This window comes from Terrapene carolina, unplaced genomic scaffold, assembly GCF_002925995.2.
Source record: "Terrapene carolina triunguis isolate 2854851 unplaced genomic scaffold, T_m_triunguis-2.0 Scaffold183, whole genome shotgun sequence".
NCBI classification, from domain to species: Eukaryota; Metazoa; Chordata; order Testudines; family Emydidae; genus Terrapene; species Terrapene triunguis.
In genome coordinates this window covers 70,431-86,151 of record NW_020664534.1, presented here as the reverse complement: position 1 = coordinate 86,151, position 15,721 = coordinate 70,431, and the positions used below count along the sequence as shown (strand labels likewise).

The following is a 15,721-nucleotide window of genomic DNA, read 5'->3' as shown; positions in this document are numbered from 1 at the left end:
AAAAGACATTTATACAAATATTCTTTATGAGCTACACAAATCGAAGATGTATATCTGCCTTGCCATATAGAGACCCTCTAATCCAGATCAATTTATTTGTCCAAATCCCTTTCCCATCTTGGTTGTTTTCTTATCAACACCCTTTTCAATCAAAATTGCTTAGAAATTAAACCTTTTTCCAGCTTGCTCCTGGGTCAATTCCTCAAATGTGGTTAAAGGTTTAGATACAGCTATCCTGTATCCAGAGTTCAAAAGAAAAGGTTTGACTTGTAAATACTGAAAATACGGGACCTTTATATTAGTAACATTATTACATATCCCTTGGTATGTTTCAAATCAGGATCCAGGAACAGCTGTCCAAATTGAGTAATGTCAGCTCTTACCCACAATGCCTAGTCACTTTGATATTTCCTAGAGATAAATCCCTGATTATTAATGAAAGTAGAACGCTCTTCACTTCACCCATACAACAATCCCACTGAAATCAGTGGGAGGTATTTTTGTTTCAAGTAGGGTGAGCAAGATATGGCCTATTCATTTTAACTTTGTAGAAAGCAAGCCTATCTCATCATACTCCTCAAACTCGTATCCCAGAGTACTCTCTGTTTTGTCATTTAGAACCTCACTTACCAATGCAGACGTGGACTCTCACTGAGAGCTGCGTCCTCAGAATTATACTGTGCTTCTTGCCCCTCCTGGGAAAAAAGAGGAAAACTTGATGTGAGTATTGAAACCACAAAGAGTTCTCTAAAAGCTTAGTCTCATCTAATATCACTAGAAATACCACATTAAAGGAGCTCCAAGCAATGATGCAGGGTTTTTCCCCTTCATAAAAATATTATTTATTATTGTGTTATTGTAGTTCCCAGGAACCCCAATCACGGAGCAAGACCCCATGATTCGAAATGTTGTACCTATGCCTTTTATAGTCGAGCATTAAAAAAGACAATGCTAAATTTAAGATTGTATATGCAATCTTTACTCTGTCCATTCCTTCTGCATATGCATTTTGATGAGTCTTTAAGTACATGATCACATGCCATTTCTATATCAATACAATGTACCATTTTTCCTACAAGCTTAAGGAGGCCTTCCTCATTCCTTAAGGACTATGCTGCATCCTTGTCTTACTGACACAGCAAAGGAGTAAGGCTACACCTCCCCGCATCTGCTGTACTAACTGGACAGACTTATGTGGATCTTCGGTCTGCTCTAAAACATAGTCCCTGATCTCTGGATACTCTACCTTCCAAGAAAGTGGCCGGGAAGTGGGCAGAGCTTTGGCTTTGCACACCCACACACACACCATTCAACAGCCAGAATAGCTGGCCAGATGCAAGGCCGGAAGTAAGTTGTACCCTTTCAAGGCCTAGAGTAACTTATTCTCTTACCACCAGCACCACCCCCACACTGCCTCCGGAGCAATAGAAGAGCAGGGGTGGGATGGGACTGTACCTCACATTCTAGCCTTAATCTTTCCACTGTGCATACAAGTTAGCCACAAGCTCACATACTACACAGTCTGCCTTAGCTGCACAATTTACCATCTTAGTGAGAAATTTCTGTGCAAAGTCTTCTGCCAATACACATATTGCAATTTTCAGTGGGTCACAACTCAATCAGATCAAAACCACTTTTCATCAGACGATACAGTGGCTCTACTCTTCAACAAGGAATACTATCAAGCCATATTTCAACTTCCTTTCCATAGCTGTTTCAGCAAAACAGTTGTGAATTTTATTTTAAACAAGAGTAAAAAAGTATTTTTTCACTCTCCCAGTATAATTTGCCAGAGAAAAATCCACATTCAGACAAATGCCAGGCCAGCAAAAATTAAGAATTATTATGCAAGTGGCTGAAAACTGAGGTTAGAATGAATTGCTTATGTACTAGTAACTGAAGAATTCACTGCCACTCTTACAATAATATGTTTTCTTACGGTTTATATCAAACCTTTAAATTACACTGGTTTTCAAATGCTCTCTCTTTACAGTGGTATAAAACAAAATTTCAAAATACACCTCTACCTCGATAGAACGCTGTCCTCGGGAGCCAAAAAATCTTACCGCGTTATAGGTGAAACCGCGTTATATTGGACCTGCTTTGATCCACCAGAATGCGCAGCCCCACCCCACCTCCACCCCCACCCCCGGAGCACTGCTTTACCGCGTTATAGCTGAATTAGTGTTATATCGGGTCACGTTATATCGAGGTAGCGGTGTATAAAAGCTCTTTTAGGACTACTAGATTTGCAGGTCTTTTGAAATTCCAAACACTAACATACTATTCCCTCACATGTATTCTGTATAGTATGGATATTAACCCGTTTTCTGGACAAATTCCAATTTTGGTAATGACAATCTGTGTACCTAAATTACTCCTGAAATTTCAACTGGACACAATATCCTTCTGCGTTTTATGGCCTGTGCTCTGTCTACAGCTGCCCTTTTCCAGCACAAAAGTGCAATGACTCGTGTGAAATATCTAATTCACAAAGTGCTTTGGGATCCTTTCAGATAAAAAGTGGCAAATTAATGTGAGATATTCATTTTAGTACCACTCATTGACATATGATTCTATGCACCAGATTTGCACCGTAGTCTTACTACGGTGTATCCCAGCATGATGGCTCTTCTAAAGGTGAAAAAATGTGTCTTCTATGCTCCTTCTTCTGCACTATTATTAATACTTTGACGTAACGGATGACCTTTCCCTTATGAAGAGAGCAGGATGGTTTGGTGATTCTAGCTTGGGATGTGGAAGTCAGAGGTTCAATTCTCTGCTCCACTACAGGTCTCCTCGGTGATCGTGGGCATGTCACATAGTCTTTCTGTGCCACAGATCACCACCTGTAAAACGAAGATAATAGCACTGCCCTACCTCAGCAGGATGGGGTGAAGACAAACGCGGTGAAGACTGAGGTGCTCAGATACTACGCTAATGGAGCCAGGTAAGTACTTAAGATAGACGGACAGAAAGGATAGTCATGAGAACAAAAAAACAAACAGTGAACTCAGGTAATGAATGCCCAAGATAATAATGGAGATTTATTCTTTCCTTTCTCTGAAACATGCCATTTTAAACCAGGCCAGCTGTAGAATTTATAAGCTTTCTCTGTTCAACATGCAGTGGGTCAGAAAACACATCACCAAAAATTAAAAAACTGAAATGTGGCAATAAATGCTGCCAACAAAATGGATTTCTAAACACAAATTGCTTTTTCGCCTTCAAATCAGTGGTTAGCCTATTGGATGAAGTTTCAAAAAAAAGGGCAATTTGCTATTGAAAGGAAACCATAGCTGCCCTTTCTGTTTGTCGTGATCTTATTCTACAGGCAGTCACTGGGATTAAAGGGAAACTGGTCATCAGGTTAATTATTACCAGTCATGTTGGTGACACCAGTACATGGAGATACTGCTATTTGATTTTCACTTAAATGCCAGGAAATAACTTCATTCTTGATTCCTCTAATATTGTAAGTTAGCAATTAGGTATAGTAAAGGGAGTCTTCTTCCTTTTCTCTCAGTTCTGACATTCTTGATCAGTTCCTTATCATTGTATCCCTCCCAGTTCTGCCCTTCTCAGGATAAAGACTTTTAAAAACCTTTCTAACATATAAATATCACCTATCTAGTAAACTTCCAGATCACAATGGCATTAAAGAAAACTGACTAAGCATAAATAATGCTTTATTAATCAAAAGTATCTGTTTATTTTACTGTCAAACGCAAAACTCCCAGAACTCCCCACACAAGACAGCTATGGAAGTGTGAATAGATTTCAGTCTGGGTAATGCATCATCATCAAAAATGTCTACTAAGGCTGGACTGCAGAATCTTTATAATTGATGATGATGATGTGTTCAATAGTCAGATTCTGGTACAAGTTTGTTGTGTTAACTCTGACCTGTAAGTCATTGAGACACAACAAATATGGACCCCCACAAAGAGAGTTACACTTCAGAGTATAACTTCATTTTAAACAACTAGCTAAGGAGCTGGGATAGTTTAGTGAGAGGATCACCATTATCGGAGGACCTCTGTCAATTCTGTTTTTAATTCTTCTGAGGTTAGACTGAGTAAATGCCATACAGTTCACTAATGATATTACCCTTTTTAAATCACTTTGAGACCTACTTGTACACAGAGCTGTATTAGTATTATGTTATGGTAAAATAAAAGCTAAATCATGGCATGGGTCCTGGTTGTTAAGCACAACTTAACATAATTTCAGAAACTAATACAATTGGCATTTAAAGACGGGAACTTTTCTACTATTTAATTATATACATTTCCTCACCCTGGGTTTGTCACAGTTATCCTTTTCTTTTCCGCTAATTATTATATTTGTGTTTAATAGATTGTGAAGAAAAAATATTCCAACTTCTGTACCTAATAGTTCATGTAATAGAGAAATTAAGCTCAGTGTTTATTATCACAATCATGTACCAAGAAAAAAACATTGCCATAAATACAAGACTGTATTTTTCTGTAGAAGATAAAATGAAGTTTATTCCAGGATAAATAAACATACTCTACTAGATGTATATTTTAACAGCAACAAAAGGAATATACAACATTACAAGCAAACCAAGTGGCTTCTCCCATAAATATTTTCTTTCAAGCAATGTGAAATCTGAGTTCACTAGCTCCAGTAAATGCTTAATGTAAAATATAATTAGATATGACAGTATCATATATGAAATATGAAGGTCATTTGAATTCAATACAATAATGAAGACTTACATTTATGGGGCACCACAAATAACACATTAACAGTATTCCTTTTGTAGGAACAATATACAGAACTTGAGATGTTGATTTTTTAATGGTTATATGTAAGTGGCTAAAGCAGTATGAAAAGTAGCATTTTATCCAATGTGTACATCATGCTTTGAAGCCAAGAAATATAATGGATGACCTTCCAACTTTCTGCTCTATGATCAAGTATCTACTTCATGACTTCTTTGACCCACTATGTCCCTCTGTGCACATCCAACCCTCATTGGAATCCATGGAAGGCGAAAACACTCCTGAAAACTCTTCACGTTTGAGACCTTTGGACAGAAGGTGTAATCTAAGCATGAAGTAGCATTGTTATCCTTTCATTGACAGTCACAGGTCAAGAAAAGAGAAAACTGATACAGTATGTATTCAATAGAGCTGCTGACCCTTTAACTTAATACTAAGTGTGTATTAATTCAAGTCTGGGAGAAATCCAAAACACCCAGTCATCAAAGGAAAAAAATATATAAACTCCAATCCAGTAAAGTACTTAAGCAGGAGCACAACTTTAAATGCATCAGTAGTTCCATACATCTTGATATTTACATGCCTAAAGCTACTCACAGGTTTTGATGCTTTGCTGGATCTGGGCCATAGCATAAAAAGAGCATCTACTTGAATTGACTGTGTATGTAACACTCTTAAATCTTTGGTCCATAGGTAGCCTTACTATTAAAACTTTAAAAGGTAACAAACAAGTAAACACCAGTTATTTCCATAAAATATACTAACAATGTAAAAAAGAGAACAAAACAAGCAGCACAAAAGGAACAGCATTGGGGCAAGTTGGAAGGCCTATCAGGGTGAGATCCCCATCCTGCTCCAACTGCTTTATGTCAGGTAAAAGGTCTGAAGTGGCATAGAGGGGCCCTAAAAATCCCATTTCTAATTTGGGGTGGAGTCTCTCGGTGCAGGCACTGATGGAGACAGACATAAAGGTGTCCTCTTGCAAACTCTGGCATAGAGAGCAAGGCTGGGGTCAGGAAAGGCATGTCCGTAGCATGCAACACTGCCAAGATTCCAGGTAGCTCAGTGGCCCTTAGGGCAGATCCAAGAGGCTGCCATAACTCGGGGCTTGTCTACATGATGAGATGTAATGTCTAAAGCACACTAATGTGCTGCACATTCATTGGTCCAGGTAGACTCTGCTCCTGCACACTAAAGGTTCTCTAGTGCACTTCAATGCAGTACTGTTTCAAACAGCACTATGTTAAAGTGCACCAGTAGCAGGTTCTAAACAGACCGATTAATGCGCAACACGTTTAGGAATCACACACCTGTAGAGCACATAAGCCACCATGTAAGACAAGCCCTTAAACCGATCCCCAGGATTGAATAAGTTATGCCAGGGGCCTCTTCAGCTTCCAGCACAGCCCAGGATCAAAGGTTACAAAGGTGGCTTAAAGCCACCATAGCCCCACTTCCTTCTGGACTGTACCTTCTAGAGCCACAGCATGAAATCTCACCCCAGACCCATAAGTACAGCCTAAATGACAATCACTTAAAAAAAATCAATTAATATTTTCTCCCCATGTTAACGTAACACTTGCCTATACAATGGGAGGGTGGGGGATGTCAACAGAACAAAACACCTTACAAAAATGTAAGAGGACATTCCATGGGGCGATGTGGTTTAATAGCCATATAAACTTTTTGTGCTTTTCTAACCTTTGAATGAATAAGACTACAAAGCACCTGCCAACATTCATCATCTGTGAGAATTTTGTTCTCAGATAAGTGAGAAACTTTCCCAAAGGTCCCACTGATCACCAGGACAAATCGATGGGAGGGGCAGTATGCACATAAAACAACCTCACCACCATCAGGTGTGCAGGCGTATACCATGGCAGGTATCAAAATCAAAACAAAGGAAGCTCTACACGTTCACTCCTCTGGAGGTGATAACTATTTATTACTTGCACGCTACTTCTCTCCGCTCTTATCAGCCTATCAAACTACGGAATTGTAGCTCTGATAACTAGGCAGAATTTGTACTTCAAGGAGAAAACAAAAGAAACATTTTAAGGAGAAAGAATAAATTAAATGCTGCACTCTCAAAACTTAACAGGACAATATTGGTAGAGGAATGATCAAGCTCTTCCTCTCTAACTTCCACAAATCACATCTGAATGCATATATTTGTGAAAGCAAGACTTAAATCCGTACGCTACATCTGGGACTTTAAAGGGCATAAGACACCCAACTCCCTTTGAAAACCAGGCCCTTTACAAATACCAGCCTAAATTTTCTTAAAAATCCCAAAATACAGCTGGGATATCAGCTTTTTCTAACTGGATAGTCATTTTGAAAAGTATGTCTTTCTTCACCTTTTGGAAGATTTCAAAACTTTCACCTTCTTTTTGCCTTGGAGCTCGTAACTATTAAAATCAAAGCCCAGTCTGTGCTTACAAAATACTGAACTGCCCTACCCACTCATAATGAATCCAAGGCTGCTATTCTATTCTACATAGGTTCTTATATTGCCCTCATCAGCATAGTATTGATGGCTTTTCAGAAGCGCACTGAAAATGATTGTGTGGGGTTCCATTTTCAAATAAATCCATATGCACAAACTATTGCCTAGAATCACAAAGATGTGCAGTAAAGGCACAACCTACTGCATAGGATTTGTTTTACTGTGTTCAGGCAAGTCAGTAGAAAAAGTGAACTTCAAACTTTCAAAATCTGACTTACTTTTAGTGAAATCTACCTTAACATATATTTAAATCCAGAGTTCTTCAGGAGATAGCAATGAATTCCCCTTGTATGCACAACATGACTATGTCAGCCATTGGAAATAAAGTTAATAATGCTGATAAACTAATGCTTGCTCTCTGATGCTTCAGTTTAAGGGAGCCATTTGAAGTGCCATTTTTCAAAGTGTACAGTAAAGCATTTTCTGGAAATAGATAAAATCTCAGATTTCCCCCCTTTTTACCTGTAATTAAATAGGGTTCCAAATATATATAAATATATTAAATAAAGAATATATTCAAAAATCCATAGTTAGGATTGAAGATAAGCAACATTTCATTGTTATACACTGGTTTACATACTGTCAGTATTTGAGGACTCTGCCTGATTACAGCAGCACAGTTGTGGTTCAAGAGTAGGAGGAGGAGCAAGAGGGGGGAAAGAGAGCACCTCCTTTTGTTCTTTCTAACCCAAAAAGAGTTTGATGTTATCCTATTAACAATTATGCCTTATATAGAAGTCAGAAGTTACACCAGAGGAACATGTGAAACATACATGCTCTTCCTCTGCTAAATGCTAATATGACAGCAGCTCCAGGTTCTCCTTTGCCTACTTCTACACAGCAATCTATTTTTAATAAATCCAATGTGGTCGGGATTAATAGTGTTTGGAAGTTTTATTTCCAAACTTTTTGCCATGACTGCCAAACATATTTACATTTTCAATGAGATTGGCCACTAGTTTGCACAGTCATTCATAATTTTCCTGGCTTCACAAGTACTGTAATGGGTTCTAGGCGGACAGGTAAGATGTTGCCATTAAATTACAGCATATAGATTTCTGTAAGAAGGTTACTAATATATCTTTATACTTTATAGATTCAGCTGGGAATCAGTCTAATCCAGAATCTCAGGTAGTCTACTTGGACTGGATTGCCTCCAATTTTTCTTGTTCTCTTATATCCTTATCCCACTTAGGTTTGTGCTCCTCCATGATGTGTGGGAGATTTCATACATCAAAAAACTCAAGGAATGCTTTTATAGTCAGACTACTGTAGAATATCCATAGTTACTTTCTAAACTGCAACCAGTTTTTAAGGGGTACATTGCAGACAAATATTTTTATTATCAGCTGTGATGGGAATGGACATATGTGAAATGTTTATAATCTTTTTATATAATTTTTAATTAAAAATGTTTGCTTGAGTGCTCAAGTAGGTCTTCAAAGTTTGCAAATTATATTTTTATTCAAGTACACAAAACTACATTTGGGAGCCACTTAACACACCACAGAAGCAAGATGTTTAGTGAGACAGTAGCAAAGCCACTATTAGATTTCAAGAATTTCTGCATCTCAGTCCTGTACACAGCCTCCCCTAAGCCACACTGAATTTCCAAGGTTTCATACGGGCAAGGAGGGAGAGTTAACATTGCTGTTGGAACACTAATCCTGGGCTTCATGGGCATTTATGAATCTAAATAGTCTTCAAAAAGTATACAAAATGCAAAAATTAGACCTGTAGCATGACTTTGGATATACATCCTCAAACACCCATCCAAAAAAAAACCCAACACATTAAAACTGGGAAGTTACAGAACATTTTATTAACTGACCTCATTTAGAGCCCAATCCAAAGCAAACTGAAATCAGTGGAAGTAGCTCTGTTGACTTCAAAAAGCTTTGGATCGGCCCTTACTTCATGTCTCTAACAGAAAGGATCAGTATACTTTGAGGGGTAGCTGGGGGAATTACAAAATGTGCAACTACATTTGTATTTAAATGTTATCTGACTACAATGCTTATATCCCTTTACTGAGGAAATAAGGCATAATGGTGGCCGGACTTTTTCCCCCTAGTTAAAATGCTAGGAAATAAAATGTATTTCATTCTAACAGGACAAATGATGCAACCTTCCACCTAGTTGTTACATTCATGATCAGCTACTTGTGAATGAGAGGCGCTTATTTAATTATTACATCCCCCTCAATGATTTATTTCTCAGCTTTCTTTCATTAGGTTATTGCTGACTGAATATTACCTGATATTATATGTTCTAACTGATTACCAGGAATATGTGGCGCAGAACATGGAGCACACAATGTAGAGAAGTTGGGTACATTCTACTCCTGGAGACTGTTTAAAATATAAAATATACCAGACCTAAAATGACATATGCTTTGTCTCTAAGACACTAGTCTTTTCATTATTGATGGATTTTTTTCTTAGGTGTGGTTGATGAGGTGGAGAGCAAATGTAATTTACTGAGTAAATTTATTGTTGAACCAACGTTAAACTGCTCTGGACTGGCCCTTTTCAAACATTACTGCTTTAAGGAGACAAAACAGAAACTCTTTCCCATTTCTCCTTTTTTCTGATTTTACTTATCTAGGAGGGTTTGTGTGTGTGTCAAGGGCATCAGAGTTCAAAATTCTGGTCACTCAGGGCTCTGAAATTTATGTTGAGGTAAAACAAAGGAAATTAAAAGGCTGCAAGAGCTCAATGGGCTGAACATTAGCCCTTTGACATTAGAGGACCTTGGTTTGGATCCCAGAGCGGTTGATATGGCCTTTCATCTAACTGGCTGGGGTTAGATAAAATGTATGTCACACAATGTGAGGGTAAAAGAGTCCACTGTAGGATTTCATATAGCACTTTTGGCCTGTGGACATGCTATATTATCCAATAAACTGTGGATAGCTCTGTGTGTGCCTTAGTAGTCCAAAACTACAAACACTCAAGTGAAAAAGCAAAGCCACCTTAGGGCATTAGTCCCAACTGACAGAATAACCAAAGTGGCAGTCAGTAGTAGAACATCCGTTGAAGTTAACAGCAAGGCCTTATGCACTCCATTACAAGCGGGACATAAAATCTGCTGCAAGATTCTTTGATTCTACAACGCCCTGGTGTTGCAAACTGGAAAATCTGCAGCAACTTCAATTAAAATATTTTAAATGGAGATTTTTAATTAATTACATATACAAATGAATAGTAGAATGAGTGCAGCGGCCCCTGTGTTATTTAGTTTGTGACTAAATTCAATTTGTTTTCTCAATCCAAGTCTTCAATGTGCCAAACAATTTTTGCATTAACAGCACATAAGTGTATCATAGAAGTTGAAAGAGGGAAGCTGGAGATTTTGGCAGTCAGGCAGGGCACAGTTGGGGATTCTGGCACCTGGATTACCATGCAAGACCGTTTGGGACTGTGGGAAGAGTATATTAGTCTGCTAAAATGTTGACAATGAAATTGTCGTATTTAGGTTTCAAAATTAATAACCCATTGTAATGTACCCCTTAGACCGTTTCAGACTATATGCACCCTGTGGTTTCAGACTGTATGCACCCTGTGGAAAACAAGCACTGGCTTATGATCACTTCATATTTTTAAGATTGATCTTCATATCCGTGAAGATCAGAAACATTACAAAAATAATAAAGCTTAGTCACTGGAGCACAATTCTTTGGCAAGGGATATATTGTGCAGTAGATTGTGTAGAATTCTACATTCGCACAATCATGGAAGATACAGAGCTGTGGTTACAGGGCCTGACACATTAAACTTCAGAATAAAGGCCCCAGCTCAGGCAAGCACATAAGCACATGCTCTAGTACTTTCTTGAGTATTGGCCAAAGTATACAGTCAGTAATTTTAATGCCATTTTGATAGTGTACAGGAACTGTGGATCAGTTGTTCCTCGCCAATAATCTGAGAAGCTGAAAGAAATTGGCTTTGTATTACTGGCTTGACTGGTTTTTCAAAACTATATCTTGCTAAATAGCTCAAGTTGAAACCACTGTTCTTCATACCTCTCCCCTGGCAAAGACCAAAACAATGGTCTAATCTCTAGCAAAAGACCAAGGCTGTGTAATGGCCACTTCTTTTCCACCTCTGCTCAATATAAATATTACATCTTTTATTAAATGGGAAATTATTTTCAAAAGAGCATCTGTATGGGTCACTTTTCTTTGTTCCAATTAGAGATAGATCAGTTACATAAAATCTCATACTCTGCACTGAGGAATGTAAGGGTCATTGCCCAAAACTAAAGGGTTTTAACTCCACTGTCTTGGTTTAATTTAGAGATTTTAAATGAACCTTTTCTATGGGATTCTTCTATGCATGGACTGAAATGTCACATAAATAACACTACCTTTACTAGTTCACTTAACAAATGCCTTCACACAATACATCATTCTGCACATATTTATTCCTTGTAAGCTGTTCAAAATGAGGGACAAACAATAACAGCTACAATATTAATGATGACATATTAATGATGGCAAAAAGCCTTCCGCGAAACAAAAAGATATTTAAATCTACTGTCATGTAAAACACTGTTATTTACTAACATTTTCGATTGATTTACAAATTTAAAACACATACTTGAAAACTGCAAATTATGCGTATAGGTGGTCTATGTAACCATGCATTCCTTTTACTACTATTCTAATCTTCCCTCCCCCATCCTCTCTATTGTTTGCTACACTCACCACTTTGTATCTTTTCTTTTAATTAGACTGTAAGCTCTTCAGGATAGGGAATTTATTTTATAGGGTATTTGTACAGCACCTAACACAATGGGGCTTTGATCCTGACTGGAGTGTCTAAATACTTCTGTAATATAAATAATGAGAATAAACAATAATAAATCACCTTTGTAAATTTTCAAAGAATTACATTAATTCCAGCGGTACAAGTCTCATTAAAGTCCATGAGCACAGACTTGCTAAAACCAGGGATTAAAAAATCCTCTCAACTGTGGTGAATAGGAATTTTTCCCAGGTGAGAATAGGTCTTTAACTATTGATTGCTGCTGCTTTTAAATTTTCATGTTAAAAAGAAAATGAAGCTTCTAGCCCTTAGTGTTGTGAAATAACTCTCCAAATGTGAACTGAATGCAAATCTATGCAATGATGTCTTTCTAAGCATGCAGTCACACAATTCCAGTGCCTCCGCTATTGCTCATAAAACTTTCCCCCACAGCAGCAAAATTACAAGTCCCTAGTCACTTTCATTGCTGCTCCTCAGAACTTAATGGGCAGCTGTGAAGTCATCATACTGCCACTTGCATAAGCTAAGTAGCAGCAGAGGCAGGCATTGGAGTCATTCACATAGCGTATATACTGCAACTGGAGGGTGTGATTGCAACAATTGTACAGATACCCAAGCTGGCTTTAATCCAGCTAGCTCTGGTAACAATAGCAGTGAAGCCACGAGAGCATGGGCTAGCTACCTGAGTAAGTACCCGGGCTCCTAGGTGGGGTTCTACAGCCTATGCTGCAGTAGTTTCACTGCTCTTGGTACTCACACTAGCTAGATCAGTGTTTCTCAAACTTTTGTACTGGTGACCCCTTTCACATAGCAAGCCTCTGAGTGTGACCCCCCCCCCTTATACATTAAAAACACTTAAATATATGTAACACCATTATAAATGCTGGAGGCAAAGCAGAGTTTGGGGTGGAGGCTGACAGCTCGTGACCCCCCCCCATGTAATAACCTCACAACCCCCTGAGGGGTCCCGACCCCCAGTTTGAGAACCCCTGAGATGTATCTGACCTAGGTTTGATCTATCTACACATGCTGCAATGTAGACATACCCAGGAAAGAAACAACCTCTGTCTTCACAGCAGCAATGATTGGTAGGGATGAGCAGGCTTCTTTCCAAAGCATTGCTCCTGCACCTAGCCAGTGAAGCTACCAGCTCCTGTCCTTCATATCTACCACAGGCTATTACATTTCTGATAATCTTCTTTTAACGCCGTTACTAAAACTTTACAGGATTCTTTGAAAAATCAGAAATTTCTGTAATAAAACATCTCACACCAATGAGCTCTGCTGAGCTCCTGGGGACTTGGCTTCCCCTTGGCTGGACTGAGACTCAGCATCTAATGCATGGCAACTACCGCAAGTACAGAGGTACATAATAACCTAATAAAATGATGATGAAAGAAAACAAATTGCCCAATCCAAAGGTAGTTTGATTCTAAAACTTCAGTAACTTCATGCTCTCTAGAAATAAAAGTCTATTACTAGACAAGCTGGTACTTTTATTAAACCATTTCTCCAAATGTTCCCTGCAGACAGGTACCACCACAAGATGCCCCCTTGTGGCCTGAGGTGGCCCTGCAGGCATCCTGGCTCCGTATCCCTCAGCGTTCCCCAGAACTATCCAGTCATAACCAAAATCTTTGAAACAATATTCCCCATCTCTTCACAGTTTATTCAGATTACTCAGTTCCCCTTTTAGTTTCGTTTTACAGCTCACCCTCTGCATTCCCAGTCCAGGCCTCCCTAGCCTGTATACTCTCCCACTCACGTTCAGGAGTTCCACAGTCCTCCTTCCTGGGGCCTGTGTGTTCTGCTTTCAGTCCTCGCCTCCCCAGCCTGTAGCTCACGCCTCAAAATCTAGGGGTTGCAGAGCCCTCTTTCCTGGGGCTGTGTGCTGGCTGGCTTCTTTCCCTCAGCATCTCAATGCAGTAGCTCCCCCCAACTGTGCTTGGAGACTCCTTTTGAGTCATTCACTCAGTTGCCTGAACATTTCCCTAATCCTGCCCAGGTGGGTCTAATAACTCCAAACACCTGTCTGCACTGGCTGGGAAACAGGGGAGCCTTGTCTCACATACTCTGCAAGGCTTCTGGTCCCTTAAATGAACAGTGGTCTGTGATGGCCCCCAGACCTTCCTTCTCCCAGACACTGATTAATCCCCGGCATTATTTTTCTCTCTCCCAGTGACCGCTTCTGTTACTCTGGACATCTGGAATGGGGTAAGTGGCCGCTCGCACTCCCTTAAAGGGCCAGTACTCTGCTACATTCCCCATGACAGGTAGACAGGTTCTGAAAAGGTGCCCATGAGTGGAAACCAAATTCAGCTCTGATAGGAGCCCTGTTTTGTATGATTTTTGTTGAGAAGTCTTTGGCTTCTTTTGTCAGGGTCTGTGGAAGACCAGTACCAGTGACTGGGGAAAGGGCAGTCTAACCTGGTGGTCAGCCTTGTGTTCAGGAAGCAGAGACCAATGGACAGGTCTGAAATCAGGAGCCAGGTGTCAGAGCCAAAAGTTGGAGGCAGGGTGAGACAGAAAATAGGCACTGAAGCCAAGGGATAGCACTGAGTTAAAAGCCAAAGAGCCATAGCGGAGGGTTGGAGCAGGAGTAGTCAGAAATCAGGGTGACAGGGCTCAGGGAGCAGAAAACGGCATGGGGCAGGAGCCTGGAAAAGGGCAGGGTCGAAGTCAGGAACCAGGGATGAGACCAGGAGTCAGGTAGCAGACAATAGGGTCTGTAGCAGCAGCAAGCCAGGATTCACCTTGTTCAACAGACAACTTCTTGTGACTCTTTTTGGCTTAAATACTGTTCCCAGCCCAATCAAGGATGCTGGAGCTCCTCTAATCAGGCCCCTTTGGTCGGTACCGTTAGTGGCGTATAAGACCTTAGGGCTCCCAATTCCCCTGTCACTAGTAGATCCATCAGGTGGTATTATGGGTGCATCAGCGGCCCTTCGAACCCAGGTTCGGGACCAACTATTATTCAGAGTGTAACGGCTGTATCCTACTCTCACTTAAGTTTTTGCAAAATTTAAACATGGTAAGCCTGCTCTGACCCGCTGTTCTTGAGAGTTCCCAAGAGAGAGACTTTGAAAATCCCCTAGATTTATAGAGAAAAATAAATACAAAAGCTCAAATTTGCACTGATTCAAGCAAGCAGTGGAGTACTTGCAGTGAGAGTCAGGAGGTCCTGAACTCTGAACTTGGCTCTGTCACTGACTCACTGCATGACCTGGGCCAAGTAGCTTGATGCTTCTCTCTCACTTTCCCAGCTATAAAATGGGGATACACCTTAGTTACCTGCCTCACAGGGGCACTGTGAAGTTTTATTAGCTAATATCTGTGGAGTGCTTGCAACATATAAAGCACCACATAAATGCTAAGTATAACTACTGGTACAAAATCAAGATTTACACCCTAACTTCCACTCTGACTTAAGCAAAAGGAGCAAGAAGTTGAGGGTGTTGTGGTAAACCCACCTCAATATCTTTGCTTTTGTTAGTTTAAGTCATTATTATAGTGTGGGGTTGTTTTGTTTCTTTTATTCAGTCTTCTGGTCACTGTTACCATTTTCTTTAGGCTCAGTATCTGCTAATCATTCCCAGCCATCCTGTTTGCAGGATGGCTCTGAATCAGGTAACAATATGAGAACAGCCAGGTATCAGTTTAGCTTGACCAGATCCTCACCTAGGAGAATCAAA

The 15,721-nt window shown here is 39.7% G+C and overlaps 1 protein-coding gene across 1 annotated transcript in view; it reads right to left on the bottom strand.

Annotated features, from left to right (window-relative positions):
- FHOD3 (formin homology 2 domain containing 3) overlaps window positions 1–15,721 on the bottom strand; it is a 563,825-nt gene that overhangs the window by 529,439 nt on the left and 18,665 nt on the right. Inside the window, exon 2 of the mRNA XM_026654142.2 lies at window positions 631–695. The gene's annotated coding sequence lies outside the window, so the exon portion shown is untranslated. The remainder of the gene's footprint in view (window positions 1–630; window positions 696–15,721) is intronic.